The 21381-nt window shown below is 38.6% G+C and overlaps 1 long non-coding RNA gene across 1 annotated transcript in view; it reads left to right on the top strand.

Annotated features, from left to right (window-relative positions):
* Positions 1-2709: 2709 nt before the first annotated feature.
* LOC140322048 (uncharacterized) overlaps positions 2710-21381 on the top strand; it is a 29531-nt gene continuing 10859 nt past the window's right edge. Inside the window, exons 1-2 of the long non-coding RNA XR_011919112.1 lie at positions 2710-2761; positions 2900-3013. This is a non-coding gene — a long non-coding RNA (uncharacterized lncRNA). The remainder of the gene's footprint in view (positions 2762-2899; positions 3014-21381) is intronic.

The following is a 21381-nucleotide window of genomic DNA, read 5'->3' as shown; positions in this document are numbered from 1 at the left end:
TGAATCATCCTTCTTCTGATGCTCGGTTTAAACTTCTAGTGATACATTTGTCAAGTGTATTTGTCAATTTATCTTTTTTTACCATCTTTAGCTGAGCATTCTTGTAAGAGGAGTATACATCTGGGGAGGAGGACAGTGGGCTTGGTTAGTTAACGGATGGCATTGGGAAGCTGGAATGGGTGGTAATATTTACAAATGCCATTTGTTTATAAGTGCACCTATCCTTCAAAGAATATTAGGTTAAACAAGAATAAGAAGTTGAGCCTTTAACTTCTTCAAATTTTTTCCAAGTTACTACAATATTTTAATTTTTTTAGCATATTTGATTTAGAGAGTGAGAAAAATTATATTTGCCTACTTTCTTGAGTTATAAAAGAACATCTATTTGCCTTTATTAGATAATGTAAGAACTAAATGTTGTGTAGATGTTTTTGCTAATTTGCAGCCACTGATTCAGTTATTCAAGAAAAAGAACATTCCTACGCTGTATATGCCAAGAACTTGCTATTTTTGATTTCTGTTTTGGCATCCTTATTAACAGTCATAGAACTGGCCAAATAGGAATGAAAACCTGAATATATAAATGTACAAGATACTTGAATTTTTAGCAGCTCTTTATATAAGAGTACATAGTCTAAAATAAAACAATAACCAACAGTAGATAAGGTGTCTCTGAATAAAGCTATGCATAAAGGTGCTTGCCAAACATGAGAAATTAGAATATGCACATAAATGAAGACAGAACAGAGGGGTCTTTATAGACAAGGTTATTGTAATAAAGATACAGTGTTTCTCAAAATTATATTATAATACAAATCAAATGATGGCGCTATACTATTCACAAGTAACAAGTAGTAATCTAGAAGTCCAAAATGTAACATGGAGATCTGTAATTAGCAAACGTTCCAGAAACTACCTGTTGCGTTTGCCCACTAGGAGCTTCACCAGGGGTAGTATAACATTTGAGGGTGTATTATATGTAAAAGACATAAATTAAATAACAACATATCTTCATGGCAGACCCCTACATTCTATCATACATTGGGTTCAGACCTCAGATCATCTTTAGAAAACTCTTTAAAAGGCACCTTGGTCTCCAGCCACTATGATCCTCATCCAGCTGCCAATGCCATTGTGGCACCTAATGGCACATATAGATGTGGCAGCTGTAACTAATATGGCTGGATCTTAGAAAATCAAGCCCTTAGCCTGTCCAATGGGTCTGTCCACAAATTGAATTATCACATAAACTGTTCATCTCAAGGTGTTATTAATTTAATACTGTGTACATGTTAAGGGTCTTATGCAGGCAAGACAAAAAAAAACGTTCAGGAAATGCAATTACGAACACATTCACTCCATTGTAGATGATAAAATGGTAACACCAGTTAGTTACCACATTGGGACTACTCACAAATTTGACTCTAATTCCATAAAATTTGCAGCACTGGAACGCATTACTTTTTTTTCTCCTCTTACCTTAATATATATTCTTATCATTATATATATGTACTTATGCTAAAAATCCTCTCATATTTTTTACGACTCATTGTGACTTTGTGAAAAACTTGTTCACACATAGGAAGCTACTACAACTACCTTATTATGTTATCATGTATAGGTAGCCATACTGCACTGCTAAAATGAGTTTATATGGAGCTAGTAAAGTTTAATAATATTTGTTCGATTTATTGGTATTTTGTTGAAAGATCATTCATGGGAAGGTATTACAACCACCGTAGAATGATGCTATGTTTAAGTAACCATATTGTACTGCAAATTGAGTCCACATGAAGTTACTGTATTTTATTATTATTTATTTTTTTCTGTTCTCAATCAATAATTTATGTCTATTACATATAATATTGTTTTTAGCAACAGTTTCTAAGTCATACTGATATATGAACCCAGCATATTCAGAGACAAAAACATGCAAATTTCATCTCCAACCTGGTTAATAGGATGTGAATTTTACAAATTTTAGTTGGGTACTGATTGTGACTTTGGGAGCAAGTACCATTTCTACATCGGTTCCCACAGATACAATCAGCTCAATTAGAAATCCAGCCCAAGAAAATCTTCAGTGCAAAATCCCAATTTATGGCAATTAACCAATTATTGACAATCCTATTTGGTCAACCCACCTTCAATTCTTTCATCTACATGATAACTTTAATTTACTGGACACTTTATAAATATCTATATTTTTTTTTACTCTATCAAAAAAAATTTGAAGTACAATATGCAGACATTTAATGATAATTGCAAGTAACAACATGCACACCTTTATTTGTAGGTAGCTAAATAGACTAAATAGTATTATATTGACTAATTATAAATTATTATATTATAAACTATATTACTTTATTTTCTTGACAATAGGAAATAGTTAAATTCCTGTACTTCTCTGGTCTGCTGTTTTCTGTGTCTTCTAGTGAAAGAGATAATTTATTCTACAGTGAAATGTCCAAATACTCCTGTGAATGTGAGACTGTACAGTGCTGCTGGACAGCCAAGGCTCTACCATACATATGAAAAATATTGCCTTTGGAATCCGCCTGCTAGCACAGTTACTGTAGTTGTGAAAGCCTTATTGCATTGCTGAATGTCCTTGTGTGGGAATTAGTACTTAAGCTCCTGGTACACACTGTTTTTCAAAATCAACCACGTGGCACACGTCGTTCTAGACTTTACTCTCTTTGTTGCAGACAAGCATTAGCTCACCGCTGCTCAATGAGCAGAAGACGTCTAGAATGAAAAGGTACAAAAAACACAACCTCCACATATTAGGATGTATTGTAAATGAAAAAGAAGGTAACCTCTGTGTCCATTTCTGTGTGTTCACGCTAAATTTCCAGCATAAGGTAACTGATGTAATATTCTTTTTTCCTTGCTAAAGGTCTAATACATGTATCACCATTACTCTCCCCACTAAACACAAGGCTGTGTTTGTAGAAAAACACTATGTGGTGGTCCTCAAAGTTGGCTGACAACATTATGCCTAGCCAGGAAGGTACGAGTAACATCCTTTTTTATTTATGTATTTTTTGGAATGTTTCATCAATGTTTTTTTGTTACATTTATGTATATCTGCCTGATTTATGAAACACTGTATTAAGTCTCATGAGAAAGCAGACTTTGTTTTGTCTTGTCTTGTCCTTGATAGATTTATATGATGTCTGTGATTTCCATGTGCATATAAACAAAAACTTAGCAACTACACAATAACTATGAGTACCAAGCAAAATTAAATTACCAGGTGTAAGTCGAGTTTTTCTCCCAGACTGCATTAGTTAATTTAGTATCAGGGTTCATGAAAATGCCACCCAATAGAGCTCCATCATTTTGGGAATTTGGATCTTTTCCAACTTGAATATATTTTGACCACAATTCCATCTGGGCGACTTTACAGACGTCACACCAAACTGACATTGGGTCACTGCTGATGTCTGGGATATTTTTAACAGTGCCTAAGCAGCGCACAAGAGCAGTCTTCTCTATGCCAACTAAAACTTCTTCTTTGATTTGCAGGCTTAAATAGTTGTTTGCTTTTCACAGAAATATAATGGCAGTTTTATTGACAATCTGTTAGTAGGACTATGTTGTACATGTAAGTGGGATCTACCTATGTATTTATGTATAAAGTTTGTAGAAAATTATGTATGTTTATAGCCTAAAAGCAAGCACATCACAAATTTGAACTATATAACCTAAACTCATAATGAAAAGGGTACAAACAGAGATTACCTTCATACAAAATATAATAATATCTTGAAATTATACAAAAACCTTCTACCTCACCTGATCTACAGAGGCTTTCCCATAAAAGGTATCTATTACTTAAAAGGGACACACTTACCGTAACTTCTATCCAGGTGACACCTGTGAGTAATGGGTCAGGGGGTTGCCACAGGAGCAAAAGTCTAAGCAATAAAATATATTGCCTGATGCTCAAATTCTTTCTTACTGGGAATTGCAGGTCCAGGCAAACATCAAATAGTATTGAAACCATTAAATAAAACGGGTGCACAGTGAAGAGTTAGTGGATGGTGCTATCATAGGGCCTGATTTATTAAATCTCCCCTGGGCTTTGCTGGGTGATCCAGCAAACCTAGAAATGGTTTTCCTAAAAACTTATACATCCATGCCCCACTGCACAGGCCTTTACAGCAGGTCAGAACGTCCATATTTTTCTTACTTCAGTTAAGTTATACAAAAGATCTGCTGTTTCCTCATTTGTGCACTACTGCTTTAATGTAACTGCCTGGTATCAATAAAGGTAAACTAATGAGTGAGTTTGAGCTTTGCGTAAATCCTGCTTGCAACACACATGATGATGATATTCTATAAAAATTCACATATCAACCCTAAGCAAATTAAAAACTGGAATTTAAATACTTTTTTTAACATTCTATACAAAATATCATTTTTTGAATATATATTGCTGTTATATCATGAATGCAATTACCTTATTATTTCAGTCCATCAGCTATGAATTACTGAACATTTTGCCTTTTTATCACTGTTCATCTTAACATTACTCAGAAGTGTACCTAAGGGTTGGCAGAACTGTCACACTGGGGTACAAAAATTCCCTTGTGACCCACCTTTAATGTATCTCTGTGTAGGAAGGACTAATAAACTTCACAACTGCACATGAGAGTGCTCTAGAATGTCACCATACACTCCATAGTACCAAGAAATCTGGCTTATTACCTGACTGGCCATTTATTCCTCCTAATGTTCAGCTTCAATCTCTTGTTTTGTCTTGAGCTTGAAAATAGTAAGGTGTATTAAGTAAGTCCTAAGAGAAATAAATTGTAAAGTGGCTGTAAGGTAGACATCTGGGGACTATGGAGTGTATTATAATGTTCTTAGGTGCCCTTGCTTGCATAAACACTGTGGCACTTAGGACAGTTTCCCAACCCCCCACCCAATGCCCATTAGCAAGGACATGGGAGTAGAACACAAATTATGCAGGTATTACAAAACAAGCATTTGCACATCAGTTTTAAAAAAAAACCACACACAATTTTTGGACAGACTAGATCAGTATTGCTCAACTGGGGTTCCTCCAAAAGTTGTTGTGGGTTCCTTAAACAATGAGAAATGTGTGCCCCTTAAGTTACACCGATGATCTTTTTGGCTATCTGTAGGGATAAAATTCTTCCCTATTGCCAGCAATGCAAGTGGCATATTTAATATCTATATTATAGTAGATATAGTATTTTTAGTTTGGGTTTCCCCAAAGATCTATAAGTTATTTTTCAAGGGTAATGCAAAAAAGATTGAGAAAGGCTGAACTAGATAATAAGAGGTAGTCTATTACTTTTTTACACTGAGAAAAAATAATCTCAAACAAGTTTTTTCCTGTCTGTAATGGAGATTTTATCTTTGATAGTACATACAGGCTAGTATAAAACAGAATACGGTGTCTTACTAAGAATAAATAAACCCAGCATAAACAGCAACATCTTAATTTGCTTGCAAATTATGTAGTGATATCTTACTTTACAATATAATAATAATATATCCTCACTTTGCAAATACAAAAATACTTGGCATTTTGGCTGCACTCTATTTATGTATTCAGTCTGACCCATTCATTTATTTCTACTGCTAGTAAAAACTCTTTTAAAATAATTTAGGACACCTCTGAGCATTTTATGTACTCACATTGACTTTTTTATCATTGGTTCCCTGTACTGTGAAGCTCACAAGCTTTCCTCAAACTATTTTTAGTCACCATGCTTTAGCAAAGCAGTTATGACAGAGTCAGAGATATTAAGTTGATATAGAAAGGGGTAGAATTTTTTTTTGAGTAAATGGAATTGTGTATGACCACATACATTTATTTGGGTAAATAAAATAACTTAAATAGTATAATAGTATAGCCAAGCCACCTAATTTATTCAGTAAATGAAATAAAAAAATAAAAATATATTGTACTAAATTAGTTTGGCTTTATTCATTGTTCACTTTATTTAAAAATGTTTAACAATAATTTCAATGCAAATGTTACTCTATTGAAAAAATTTGCATCACTAACTGTCCCTCGTTTTTTTTTCTCTACTTGGTCACCTACTTTGGCAACATTCTGGGCTGACTGCCTATGCTAATGTGTACACACGTTGGACTGAGACCTAAGCAAGCACCATATTGCTAGCAGAGGTGATCAAGGCTACTGAATTTTAAATGTCAGTTCAGTTTACCTTAAAGTGAACCTAAAGCCATTTAAAAAGTTTATTTTCTGTTGCAGGACTTCTAGGTCACACCACACAAGGCATTGTATTCTGTGCAGCATCATATGTATTTAGAAAGCATCTTGCATGACTCCAGCAAGCAGAGACTAGGTTTCCTGGACACTGACCCTGATCTGTGCCTTTCGGCTTTCTCTAATCGCTATTGGTTCTTCAGTGTGATAGACAAACTCTTTACATCACCATGTGGAATGTGGAAGGGCAAAGACCAGATTTAGCAGTACAGTATTACAGGAGAAAATTGTACTACTTCTAGAGCAATGGAAAGAGCAACAAACCAGGCTTGCAGGCACATGGGGGTGCCTTAGATACTGGGCAAGCATCCTGTAAGTCTTTGATATTACAAGCTAAAGGGAAATTTTAAAACATGGAAGAGGTTGTGGAAAAACATTTCGGACCATCAGGGCAGCTCCAGAAAAGTCCTGGAGTGGTGGAGGTGATGAGGTAATGAGAGAGGAAGTCATTAGTAGGTCACTGGAGGAGCGAAGAGAGCTGCTAGAGGAGTATTTTTCTATCAGGTCTGAAAAGTAAGTTGGAACTGTGGAGGGATTTGAAGGCAAAGCACAGAAACTTGAAATTGGTGAAAAAGGTGAAATAGAAGCCAATGAAGAGAACTACAAAGAGATGCAGCAGAAGAGGAGTGGTGGGAAGGATGGATAAGTCTGACTGCAGTGTTCATAATAGATTGTAGCGGAGAGAGTCAGGTTAGTGAAATACCAGAGAGAAGGATGCTACAGTTGTGCAGATGAGATATGATAAAAGGTAGGGGCAAATTTTAGAGGGCAGAATTGAAGGTGACACCAAGACAACGTGCCTGACGGGAGGGATAAATAACAGTGTTGTTAACTGTTAAAAATATTTTAGGGGGACATTTGGAATTTTAGGGCGGAGGGGGGATGATGAGTTATGTTTTATCCATGTTGAGTTTCAGAAAATCTGTCAGACACCCATTTTAATTCAAAGTTCTAATGCCACAAAACAGGACAACACACAAATGTAAATTAAGGCACTGTAAGTGTGTGTAGATTACAGAGGGCACTGAGCAGAATGTCCAAACACTAAGACCTACTCACTGATACAGTCAAAGTTAGATACAGCATAAAACTGCTAAACCAGGAAAGTCTACGAAGATGGAGGTTGCTATTAGAATGTCTGTTTGACTGAATATTTCAGTGACTTCAGTTTTTATCATCAATTCAATTAAAACAATTAAATGATTTTAAAATATTATAAAGCATTTTTTTTATTTACTCAAATTTTAAGGCCAATTGTCAATGGAAAATGTTTACAGGGATGCTATTGTATTTCTCTGAACACTTCTTTTGGTAATGCTTAAAAAAAAAAGTAATGCCTTAAAAAAAAAAATCTCAGTAAAACAACAAGGTAATATATCTTGCAGTCTATAACCTAGTTAGTAGTATTCACAATACTACTAGTGCTCTATTGTGTGCCAAGGATACTTTTTAGACCCATTACAGCACCATTTCTGTCCTTTGTTACCATTAGGTAATGCAAGTAAATATTTGCTCATTGAGCTTATGGAATTAAATTTCTTTTCAGTCATATTTTGGAAGTAGGTTGAGATCACCTACGGTACGTGTTTGGAGTCATGTATTTTCAGGGGATTTTTCATTTGTACATATTTTTGGAAGTGTTGTAGCTCCTGTCTGGCAGCATTCCTGATCTTACTAAATGTATCCATAACCACTTTTTTCTTTTTAGCTATGAACTCACACAATAAAAATATTTCCATCCTTTTGAACAACTTTCCTGGACCACTTAAAGCTTGTTAAATTTGATAGAGACAGCTGTGTTTGCACTATTTCATAAACTTTATTCTTAAATAAGGCATTATATGACAGAAAACCAAACAACACCCCCACCCCCCCCACCCCGCTTTATTCATTTTGTTTATTATAACTTGGTACAATAAAGCCATTTCTACATCAATATAATTACTCTAATGATGCTCTGCAGCTCCCTATATTGGATATTCTAACTTGGGATATTTTTGCTACTACGGACAACACAACTGGTCACATATATGAATGGCTAAATTTCACACATGATCTTTCAGTTATTGCAGTGCTTTTGTGTATTACCCGGTAAAATGTGGAACATGTGATCTCTTATCAAGTGTTAAATACACCACCAGATATCAGATAATGGTTGCTGACCAGCTAGAAAAAAATGACAAATGAACAACCAGGAGGAAAGCAATAAAATTTAGATTTAGGATTCACATTCTTCCAGCTGTTTGTCTATCGGGCCAATATTTCTATTTGCATTCACACATTTAAGCAGATTTATTGGGGTAGCTAGTAGTAGTAAGGTAAATTCATCTGAACATGTTTGTTATGTTGAATGTGTTTCATCAGTCCCCAGTTTTCAAAATTTTTTGAGGAACATATCCCAGTATAGCTAAGTAATTTCTGAAATATGCTCCAGAAACGTATTGGGGGTAATGAGTTGTAAAGGTATATGTTCCCCAAAAATATTTGAGTATGATTACTGATACGTTCCTGACATTCATTAGAACTGGGGAAGACATTTTGATGAGTACTGATGTCTTCATCATTGCAGAACATATTCAGATGAGTGGGCGTAACAGTTACTAGCTATATTATGACCTGGATAAATGGGAATCATAAAACATTTATTTGGGCTCATTTAGATTAATTGGGTATAGTTAGCTCTATTTTCATTTTAATAGAGGAATAAAATTAAATAATATACCGTATTTTCCGGTGTATAAGGCGACTGGGCGTATAAGATGACCCCCCACTCTAACCAATCATTTGGGGGTCGTGTTATATGCCCAGTATTGTACTGTTCCTTCTGCCTGTCAGATCTCACTATTGTGGGAGAACTGAGAGGCAGAAAGAACTGTACACTACTAGTTCTTAGTAATGAATGGGCACGTTCATTTAATGAATGGGCGTGTTCCAGTGAAGAGCCAATCCAGGCTCTCCACTGGAGAGCCAATCCAGGCTCACGTCCTGCTTTTCAGCTTACACGAGTCCTGCTGTGAAGCAACGCGAGCCTGCCCAGGAGGGGACTCGTGTAAGCTGAAAAGCAGGAAGACAGAAGGAGGCACAGGAGGACTCGCAGGGACGCCAGACCAGAGAGGGGACTCGCGAGGACACCGGGCGCTGCAGGTAAGTACTGGTACCCGGCGTACAAGATGACCCCTGACTTTGTCATAGATTTTTCAGGGTTAAAAAGTCGTCTTGTACGCCGGAAAATACGGTAATTTAGGATTTACTGGTTCACTTTTTAGGTGGTGTCACAATACATTAGTAGTTTGCAGAGTGTACTTTTGAATTTGAATTATTGTTGCAGTGCTGTCAATCTCCTGTAGAAATTAACATCACTATTTTTTTTGGTATGACTATTTTTAAGCAACTAATATGATGTTTATGCATATACTTTTTAGAGATGCATTTTTCAACCCTGTCTGGGTTGATGTGGCTTTCAGCATTTTGCTGACAATGGTAAAACAAGAATGATGTCATGGAGAGGCAATATGAGTAATTGCCTTCTCAAAATAAAAAAAAAATAACGGTTTGTGTCCAGTATACAGCCAGCTCTAAGTACAATATAATCTATGTTCTTATTATTAGATTCAAGCTTCTAATAAACATGAGAAAAAAGTTGTCAGGTCCAGCTGTTTCTAGCAAAATCAGGAGAGATATTTTCATGTCTATAAGAGGCCCTCCAAATGACACTCGGGAGGTAATCAAGATCATTTGTTGTACAATGGGCCAGCACCTCTTTGCTATTCATTTCTTCTGCATAGAGTTTGCAAGCTTGACTGAGAGCAGTTAGAATATTCATGTAAGTTTAACTGTCTTATAACAGTCTTTATGGCCACCCTTAGCTTTTACCTTCCGTTGAACAAAAATCTCCAGAAAGAACACAGATAGCAATAAAAATCTATTTAGGAAAAAAAATTTGCAGGCAAGAAGTTAGGACAGAAAGTTAGGGTAAATCTTCATGTTGTCATAGAGAACAGTAAAAGCTGACAGTTCAAAGCCTTCCAGGTCTTTAGTAAAACCAAAATGAGTTTTGCCTTGAGATACCTGTAAAACAAATTGTGTGTTTGTTGTGCAGTTTACTGTTCTTTTAAACAAACAATTGTTTAGCGAAAAAGTCAACCTGGGAGAAGAGTATATAGATATGATAAAAAGGAGCATACATTGTGGGGAAAATGAAGTTACGCTTACATACATAAAACAAAGAATTATATCTAGAATGTATAATAAAATACATGGCTATATATTTTCATGTTGCATGTCTATATTTTGGAAATAGTTAACTAAACAGTAAACATTTACTGTATTTTAAACAAAGGAACATATTAGAACGGTCTTGCAAAATATAGGCCACCTGGCAGGGAAGAGGGCATGGCCAGGTCTTTGGTAAATGAGATGAATTATGAGAGATTTGTACACCATGCACAACAACTGACTTGTATTTTAGGGGTTCAACAAACTTTTTTTAGCTATTTTACCACGGTGACCAACCAGTGCCAGAAATCTGGGAATTGTGTATATAGTCCAGAATGTATATATTCATACTGGATGTGTTTTTTGAGGTCCTTTTGGGATCTTAACAATGCCCCTGACATGGTCATAGTATTTTAATCAATGCGCCTAAAAAAATTGCCTTCTACTGCACACATTAGAGCATGTGGTAGTAGGACACAATGTCCTACTAAGGGGTCTATTTAATAAACAGTGAATCCAACATCTTCTAAACATTACCTTGTGAATTTAACATATCTATGTGTTTTGATGGCAGTAATTGATTCTTCAGCAAGGAATGTTTCAGTTAATGTCAGATTCACTGCTTTATAAATAGATGCCTAAGCCTTCTGCATAATGCTGAAGAAGACTCTGTTACAAGAGAAAAGTCGGTCATGTGAATTTGACCTGTTATCGGACCAGTCTCTCCTCTTCCCATTGTTTTTTTTGAGTCTTCAAACAAGCAAAGTGCATTACAATACTGTGTTTTGAATGAGCTTTGCTTTTAAGCACTGGGTTATGGTTACAGTTGTGCTGCTTTATAAATAGATCTCCAAGTATGGATTTTTTTAAAAAAAAGTTCAGTACCTTGTGCACAATTTCTTAGCTGTATGTTTAAATAATCTGTTAAAAATAATGATTGCACAGTTTTACAACTCCATGAAAGCACCGCTCGCTTGAACCTTTGGCTTCCACTAACATTGTTTTCAAGCAAAATGTAAACCTAAAACAACTTAATTATGAATAATACTCTGCAGATTGGCAAAAGTATAACTTTTTCAAAGGGCTGCATTCACTTACATCAATCTTCAGTTGGAATTGTTTCTGTTTCCCTGAGTTTTTATTGCCAAATCCGAAATGAGCAGGCAGTTTTGTTCATCTCCAAATGGTCCAGACGTTCTAAGGAATGTCTAGGCATTTCCTAGAATACCTATGATTTCTGTGCTATGCCTGGATTTCACACTTTGCATGTAACTGATACTATACAGGGTTCCACAAAGTGCATCTAACTAGAAATGAACACATCATTATCACAGTTGCCAACGTTTTAAAATTATTCCCAGGGATATTTGGCCAGGCTGGTGTATCCAAGCCTATCGGACACACTGATGCCTTGCAAAGGTACAAATCATTGTGCATACAATTATGATTTTATTCACAGACTATTTTTATATATTTTACAGTTTTTACACAGATGAGAACTGGCTGACTTTACCTTACAGTGGAATAAAATTTAAGGATATTTTAAGGAACACATTTGATCTGCCTGTAACACAGTTATAACCTACATAAACATACAAAAAAAAAATCAAAACAAGGAAGGGAGGAGACAACCTTTAAATGGCTTTTAGGAATATACAGGGCCTAATGCAGAGGAGAATCACTGCCAGATTTCCGGAAACCCAGGAGATTTTTATATTCCTCTGTAGTTTGAAATTCCCACCAGTAGTGCCACATGTTCCCAAATGAGGTAGACTGGTGATGTAGGCTAGAAGTAAGATCTTGCATGAGCATATAATCATTCAACTTTCTAATCCATATGATTAGTGTAGACATGGTTCACTTCCAATATAGGACAATGTAGGGTCTGTATGCATGGATTAGGGGACACATAATTAATATTCTGTAAAGCTTCAGGAGCATAGTATGGTTGTACAGCAGAAAAAAAAATATTCATATGGTAGGTCTGTGGCTGTAAATTTTTGAGAGAGAGAGAGCATATCTGTAAATCGAGAGCACTGCCAAAAGACATGTAGAAAGCATCCTGGAGCCTCACTACACCTCCAACAAACATTAGAAGAACCAGGGAAGGCACTACTCAAGACCATCGGTGTAACATATCATCGAGTTACAAGTATAAAAACTGCCTTCTGAAAAGTACTACAGATGGAAGACTTGTGTGTCAAAGAGAGGATTCTCACCTTTAGGAGTCCCCAAATCTGATCCCCATTTAGGTAAAAAAAATTGCCCTGAGAAGGTGTCATTAGTATCTAATTGTTGAGAGCAAATGTCTAGTTGGTCCCCATAGAATTCACAGCAACTCAAAAGGAATGGACAGGTGAGCAAACATAGAAGTGAGAGGTAGAGATGATAAAAAGTGAGCTGATGGCCCTCTAAAAATCCAAAAGATATGGCCCATCCCCCAGTCCTTGCATTGAGAGAGCCAACCGGCTAGAGTGATGGAGAAATGTTTGGCCCTGTACAAACATTTCAGTCTAAGACAACTGAAACTTAGATAAGTGAATCAAGGAAAGAAAAGAGAATTTCCCAAAATAGGAAAGAGTGGGGAAAAAGAAGGGGCAATATGTGCAATGCTATAAATGTTTGCAGACCTTTTATGTAGGACCAATGGTTGGATGGCAGCAAGTGAGAGGGGTAGTTTATGTGGAATTCAAAGAAGTGAGTTCAAAAATGAATTACTCCAAATCAGCAGCTTTAGATGTAACGCTTCCGATTGGAGCCCGCTCCCATCTCCAACAATCGTTTGCTTTCCGATGGGAACCCCATGCGATTACGTACCTAGGCACGAAAATCCCCAAAACACTCTCAGAATTATTTGACAGGAACTATCTCCCGCTGCTTTCTACAGTGAACTCTGATCTGGACAAGTGGGATGAACTGACTTTTTCTTGGTTGGGACGCATAAATGTTATCAAAATGAATATTCTCCCTCGGTGCTACACGTATTTTGGCATTGCCCCCTCTTGCGAAATTTCTGGGTCACTGTTCGGACTATTGTTTAACAGATGTCAGACCAAAATATCCCTGATGACCCAGCTTTTTTCCTTCTTCAACATAACTTATTTTCACAGAAGGCATACAAAAGCTTGGTCATCAGACACCTTATTGTGGCTCCCATTTCCTGCATTGCTGCTTGCTGGCAAAATCCGGCTCCACCCACGATTGGATCATGGCTTGGTAGAGTCAATGAAATCCATTGTATGGAGGATCTTACCTCTAGTGTGAGGGGCACTGGCAGGAAGGTGGCTCACACTTGGAACTACTGGTCACAATTTATGGTTACTACCGAATACCAAGACCTTGCTTCCTCTAATTGAAATCTATGTATGGTTTTCATACTCACTTTTTTCCCTTTGGGAGCGATCCCCCCTACTTGGTGTGCTCTTCCGTCCACTCTTCCCCCATCCCTTTTCCCTTGTGCCCCAAAAAAAAAAAAAAAAAAAGGAACTGAGTTCAGAAGGATAGAAGAAGAAAGGTCCTCCAGAGCTACTCACTGTTTAAACAACATCCCACCCAGGCCAGATGTATTTATAGCAGAAAACGATATCAGGAAGACTCTGCACTGTTTAGGAAAACTAACTGTTCATCGGCTTATTGTGAGGTGCTTATTTTAGGAAGGCGAAGTGAAAGTAGAGAGAAAATGCAAAGGACATATTAATAGAAAGTGTTTAAAAGAAAGCAATAGGAAATATATTCGTTATGGGAAGGTTTATTCACCCCAATCAAGTGTAGGCCCCTGTAGTCTGATTTTGAAAGCCTCTTTGTAGTTTGAGGAGTAGTGGTCAAAATATATAGTTGGGAGGGGTCACTAGGAATGACCTACCTATGTAATAAATAGCTCAACTATCCCACCTAATAAAGAAGTTAATATTAAAGCACTCATTTTTTACATTTAGAATCACAAAAACTGCTTAACAGTAAATATAATACTGGGATGCTACAGTAACCAGATCAGCTAAATACTCTTGTGCTCATGTTTGTATAAAGTTATACTTAAGGTAGATTTATAAAACTCCAATGAATGCAGTTGTGTAATCATTGAAGATAATTTAATGTATATATTTAAATTCTGACAGGAGGAGAAATAGTATGTGAATGGAGGAAAGTGCCGTCATCTTCTGTACAATAGACATTATAAGTACAAACACTTACCCAAACAGTAGTGGAGAAACACATAATGGCCAGGTTAACAACTAACCTAACATAATGAGCAAATAGACATAAAGATAGAATAACAATGTATACCTATAACTTTTGTAAGAGCGGTACAGAAGATATAGGTCATGCATAGAGGGGGAATATATACATATCATGCATAGAGGGGGAATATATACATATCATGCATAGAGGGGGAATATATACATATCATGCATAGAGGGGAATATTTACAGTTTACTTAAGGACAGGAGCTTGTTTGTCTACATTTGGGGGCTCGTTAGGGAGAGCCACTCCACAGCAGAGATGTTTCTCTCACTGCCCAATATGGATGGTGGATTACTGAAGGTTACAGCAAGGATACTGGAGGTTGGCTGTGATTTCCAGTGCCAATTGTATATTGTACTATTGTATCTGTAAGTGTTAGGAAGTGTTGCTAATGCGTGACATTCCAAAGTTTTTTTGTCCCACTGAATTTTTTTCATTAGGGAAATCCTTCACTTCTATAGGTCCTCCTGACCCCCACCCCCCTCTCCCCATCCTTTCCCTTATTTTGGTTCAGGGGCTGTGCAGTTAAAATAAAAAGTTAACAACACTCTACATTTACAAACACAATTACTCCCACTTTATCATTCATTGTTAACAAAATGACATGGTTTGTTAAATCTTGTCCTTTTTGAGACATGGTCCCATTAGCAATTATGGTGACAAATTAACCAATAAAACTATATTTTCCTATTAAATGCAATTTACAAAGTCAGAATTCCCAAAGTTTAAACTTTTACACAATTTTGTTATGAGTTAATTTGTATGAAATTGAAGCATTTAGCTTTCTTTTTTTAAGTAGAAACATTTGAATAGCTTTAGCAGTTATTTTAGCCATTGTCACCAGTCATTCAGGCTTGCTCTTCTGATTCATAGGGACGAGAACCAGACCCGTCTAAACCGGACCCTCCTACATCAATCCAAGTCTTCTGGGTACTAGAGGTCCCCAACTTCCATCATTACTATGTGGCCTCTTATTTAGTAAGGATGGTTGACTGGTGTAGACACTGCCCAAACTACCCTGTCTAATCCATTCATCCAACCCACAGCTTAGACGCCATCCCACCACAGGGCTTACATTAGGTGTCTCCAAACCCCTCACCACTGTTTGCAATTGTAGGCAACCCCCGCTTCCTCCAAGGTGTTTGTCAGATTGGGGGCAATGAGACACTCACTCTTGGTCATATTCGCTCTGCTAAATGCTGCCCCAGCTCAGTATGTACCTCAATATCTTTAAGCATTGAAAAAGGATTTAAGAATGAACTTCACACCAGAGTAGGTGGAGAGAATTACCCTATTGTCTTTTAAAGCCTCTGTGAACAGCAGACATCAGGAATTTGGCTATAAACTCACATCTAGGTGGTATAGAACAGCAGAGCTTTAACATAGAGAACACTTGGCTGTATCCGACCAGGGTTGGTGGTGTAAAGAGGGAAACATGGGACATGGTGGGCGGGATTACACAAAAATTCAGCAAGCCCACATCATGGTATGAAAACCAGCAATTTGTGGGATCATTGGAATATAATATCTATATGGGATCGAGGGAATAGTAATAGCCTTAAATGGAGTTGTCCATACTGCCACTAAACAGCATTGCTATATATCATTGGATGGAAATTGTATGGTCACTTCTCCAAATGGAGTTAGTGTTAATAAAACGCATGCTTTGAACTTTTGGTTGATATGATTGTGTTTATCTCTTTCTGAATTTGATTGGATTCAGAACTTGAATGTAAGACTTAAGTTGTAATTTCCAACAATAGTGACATTTTCTCATCATATAATTTGTACATCTGATAGTTTTGTTTATTGGACAGTAGTTGTTTCTGTATGATAATGGATTTTTCTATATGATATTTTGATTAGCTGTTTGCTATTTGTTGTGCCAAAACTACAGGAAATTACAGCTGTAATACAGCTGTGCTGGTTAAAAAGTAAAGGTTTACTAGTGGAAAAAGTGAAAGTGCAATACATTTCATATATATTTTACAAGGACTTTACAATTTGTAGTACAATTCTTGCTATGTTTGCACATATCTACATGTGCTAATTTCAATACACACACTGATAAAACAAGCACTAACGTTGAAAAAAATCACAATACAAATGAAAATGTAACTAATTCAAACCTGCCTCAGGATCAAGCAACATTGGCAGCCGATCAGTCACTTGCAGTGCAGTGCTTTTAAAGAACACTTTCTATGAAGCATGAGAGACAGACCATACTGATCATAAATCTGCTATGGGGCTTAGATATCACCTGTTTAGGTGGATTAGCTTGAGAAGACCTGATTTAGGGGTTAGACCAGTCCATAGGAGGAATATTCTGGAGTACGCGGGAGACATAATAGAACAGAGAAATATGAGGATATCTGGAGGAAAAATATCCTTTTGGCTTTTTACTTGGTACATTTGTCACTTTATTGTAAGTAAACAAAATTCTGACCACACCCCCACAGCAGTAAAACTTGGAGGTTGTGGAAAGTCTAAAATAACCCCAAAAAGGTAATAAAGGATGAGTGGCTATTTAGGTGGTGGTGACCATGTATTTTTTGCCATACTTGCCAAGAAGTGTGCAGAAGTGGTAGAAGTTTAGCAGGGGTACAGGTAAAAGGGTCTAAAGACAAAAGTTTGTGATGCAAATGAAAAATATATTTTAGGTTTAAAGCAGAGTACATCCAAATCTGAATCTTCATAAAATCAGGTTCCATAAAGTTAAGGCACTGTGACTACGCTGCAATGTTATATAGCTCTATGTCTGAGTGGGTGGGACCTCCATTTTTAGCGAGCTGCTACAGGATTTTGAGACTCAAACTAGCCCGCTCCCAACCCATATAAGCTTACTAAAGAGGTCGTAAGGGTCTTCAAATATTCAACACAATAGGAAGCATTTGAAGGGCATATATATTAACCTGAAGACACAAGATTGCCTTTATTAGTTTAATCCTTAAAAAATATGAGAGTTGTGAATTAGCCCAGAGTTTAGGCTGATCCTGAGTAAAATAGAGCAGTGGTTGCCAACCTTTTTGGTTCCGCGAACCACTAAAATCACTGGCTCCTGACCGCACATAGGCGGGGAGCTGGGTGTCAATCAAATGGGGAGAAACCTCCCCCTTAGTGACGTCACTGTGACATAGCCCTGCCCACTCTCTCATTGCAGATCTAAGCCTGCGATGGGAGAGTGAGCGGGTTGTGTCCAGATAAACAGCCCGCCCACTTCCCTGCGCCTGGGACTTGTAAGGGGGACGTGTTCTGCAGCTCTGGCAGGTGCATCCCGCCAGTGGGGTCCTTCTCCTGACTCCGCTCAGTGCACCGGCCAGAGCCGCGGACCTCCAAAAGTTTCTCGCAGACCACTGGTTGGCGACCGCTGGAATAGAGGATAGGGAAAAAATTTAGAATATAGAGTTTATACCAGGTAGGGAGTTTTATCCCATCAGCTATTTTTTGGGTAGTGACCTCCCACTGTCCCAAATGTGGGGCTGATCAGGCATATTTTTACCATGTTTTGTGGATATGCCCAAAAAGTCTCTCTTGCATTCAAACTGGTTAATTGGATTCTCCTGCACACTGAGATTTCATTGTAAACTGCATCAAGTCTGATAAAGCCTGCCTCATTTGCTGGCTGGAGAACATCCTCTAGCTCCTTCCACTTCAGCTGAACTGTCTCTGGTCCACCCTGTTTATTCATTGAATTTGCAAATTCAATAGGTCTGCCTATTTAATTCCCCTTCTCAAAATAGACATTAAGACCTTTAAGGCAGAAAAGAGCAAAAAGACCTAGTAATGTTATCGCTGGGCCTAAAATAGCTAAAAGAAAACAGAAAGGTTTTGTTAAAATTTGTTTGTCAAGGCGGGCAAAATGTGAGTGGAATAAACTTCAGATTTAGTGTTAAACATTGTCTAATTTGATATTAAAGTACCCTCCTGTAACGTCAAATCTATGCTTTACATTGTAATTAGGGATGATCGAGAGGGCCTCTGACAGTCTCGCGAAAATTTCCTCGGATTTCTGATGGGTCGGCCAGTGAACCGATTTCGCGAATTCCATTAAAGTCCAAGGGCCGACTTTAAAAATTAATAGCAAAGCCCGTATACATGTTAGAACCACCAAATTTGCTAGGTATGTGTAGGAGAACAGTGACAACAAGTACAAAAGTTCCAAAACACCTTGTGGTTTTCCAGAAAATGGTAGGCAAAGTGACAGCAGGCAAATAGGACTTTTGCGTGATGGACAGCATCCAGAAGGCAGCATAATCATGAGGACATTGAGAAAAGGTGAACTCAACCCACTAGCAAAAGTTTCTGCCATTAAAACAGCAGGAGAGCGCATTGCTATTTATTGTATGCACCCCTATTTAATGTAACTAGCGTGCATTATATGTTAACAATATTTAAATCCTGTTTATTATAAATAATAATTGCTAGCTGACATTATGACCTGGATGACATGTGTTAGGAATGCCACCCATAAAGTTGTGGTTTTCCCGAAAATGGCAGGCAAAATGACAGCAGGCAAATAGGATTTTTGCGGGATGGACAGCGTCCAATGGCAGCATAAACATAAGGACATGAGAAAGGGTGAACCCACTAGCAAACATTCTATGCTGTCAAAACAGCAGAAGAATGCATTGCTATTTAATGTACGCACCCCTATTTATATTATATAGCTGCACAATTTGTTTACGCTATATAAATCCTGTTTATTAATAATAATAGTTGCTAGCTGGCATCATGACCTGGATGACATATGTCAGGAATGCCAACCATAAAGTTGTGGACAAGTAGCGCGGTGACATTAGGCAAAAGGATGGAGGACCAGAGACTGAGGGTGGGTCAGCGGGAGCAGTAGAAGTATGTGGCCTGTAGTCAGCTATGGCCAGGAAGACCGCATTGGTAAGTGTCATGGAGAGCTTGGTGTAGTGCATCGTCAATGCCACCCAGAAGTGTGTAATACAATTTTAAGTACTGAAAGGAGGCCGCAGCAGGAGGAGGCCGTGCATCCTGAGACGGAGCATGGACCACATTGGTTACTGTCATATAGAGCTGGGTGTAGTGCATCGTCAATGCCACCCAGAAGTGTAGAATTTTAGTGAATGGGGTAATGACAGGCAGCAGCAGGAGGAGGCGGTGGGCCCTGAGACGGAGCAGGGACCGGATTGGTAAATGGCATCTAGAGCTGGGTATAGTGCATCATCAATGCCACCCGGAAGTGTAAAATTGTAGAGAATTGAGCACTGACAGGTGGCAGCAGCAGGAGGAGGCGGTGGGCCCTGAGATGGAGCGGGGACCACATTGGTAACTGGCATCATGAGCTGGGTGTAGTGCATCATCAATGCTACCAAGAAGTGTACAATTTTAGTGAATGGAGCACTGACAGGCGGCAGCAGGAGGAGGCGGTGGGCCTTACGACGGAGCAGGAACCATATTGCTAACTGGCATTTAGAGCTGGGTGTAGTGCAATGACAATGCCACCCACCCAGAAGTGTGTAATACAATTTTAGTGAATGGAGTACTGACAGGCAGCAGCAGCAACAGCAAGAGGAGGAGGCGGTTGGCCCTGAGACAGAGCTGGGGCCGCATTTGGTAACTGGCATCTACAGCTGGGTGTAGTGCATCATCAATGCCACCTCCAAGTGTACAATTTTAGTGAATTGAGTACAGACAGGAGGCAGCAGCATCAGCAGGAGGATGAGGCGGTGGACCCTGAGAAGGAGCGTGGACCGCATTGGTAACTGGCATCTAGAGCTGGGTGTAGTGCATCATCAATGCCACCAAGAAGTGTACATTTTTAGTGAATTGAGTACTGACAGGCGGCAGCAGCAGCAGCAGAAGGAGGAGGCGGTGGGCCCTGAGAAGGAGCGGGGACCGCATTGGTAACTGGCATCTAGAGCTGGATGTAGTGCATCGTCAAAGCCACCCAGAAGTGTACAATTTTAGTAAATGAAGTAATGACAGGAGGCAGCAACAGCAGGAGGATGAGGCGGTGGACCCTAAGACGGAGCGTGGACCGCATTGGTAACTGGCATCTAGAGCTGGGTGTAGTGCTTCATTAATTCCACCCAGAAGTGTACAATTTTAGTGAATGGAGCACTGACAAGCGGCAGCAATAACAGGAGGAGGCGGTGGAGCCTGAGAATGAGCGGGGACCACATTGGTAACTGGCATCTAGAGCTGGGTGTAGTGCATTGACAATGCCACCTAGAAGTGCTTAATACAATTTTAGTGAATGGAGCACTGACAGGCAGCAGCAGCAGCAGGAGGAGGAGGAGGCGGTGGGCCCTGAGAAGGAGCGGGGACCGCATTGGTAACTGGCATCTAGAGCTGGATGTAGTGCATCGTCAAATCCACCCAGAAGTGTACAATTTAAGTGAATGGAGTAATGACAGGCGGCACCAACAGCAGGAGGATGAGGCGGTGGGCCCTGAAACGCAGTGTGGACCGCATTGGTAACTGGCCTCTAGAGCTGGGTGTAGCGCTTCATTAATGCCACCCAGAAGTGTACAATTCTAGTGAATGGAGCACTGACAAGCGGCAGCAACAACAGGAGGAGGTGGTGGGGCCTGAGAATGAGCGGGGACCACATTGGTAACTGGCATCTAGAGCTGGGTGTAGTGCATCATCAATGCCACCTAGAAGTGTACAATTTTAGT

The sequence above is a fragment of the Pyxicephalus adspersus genome, chromosome 2, assembly GCF_032062135.1.
Source record: "Pyxicephalus adspersus chromosome 2, UCB_Pads_2.0, whole genome shotgun sequence".
Lineage (NCBI taxonomy): Eukaryota > Metazoa > Chordata > Amphibia > Anura > Pyxicephalidae > Pyxicephalus > Pyxicephalus adspersus.
The sequence above is the reverse complement of the archived record's forward strand: the minus strand, read 5'-3'. Positions and strand labels throughout refer to the sequence as shown.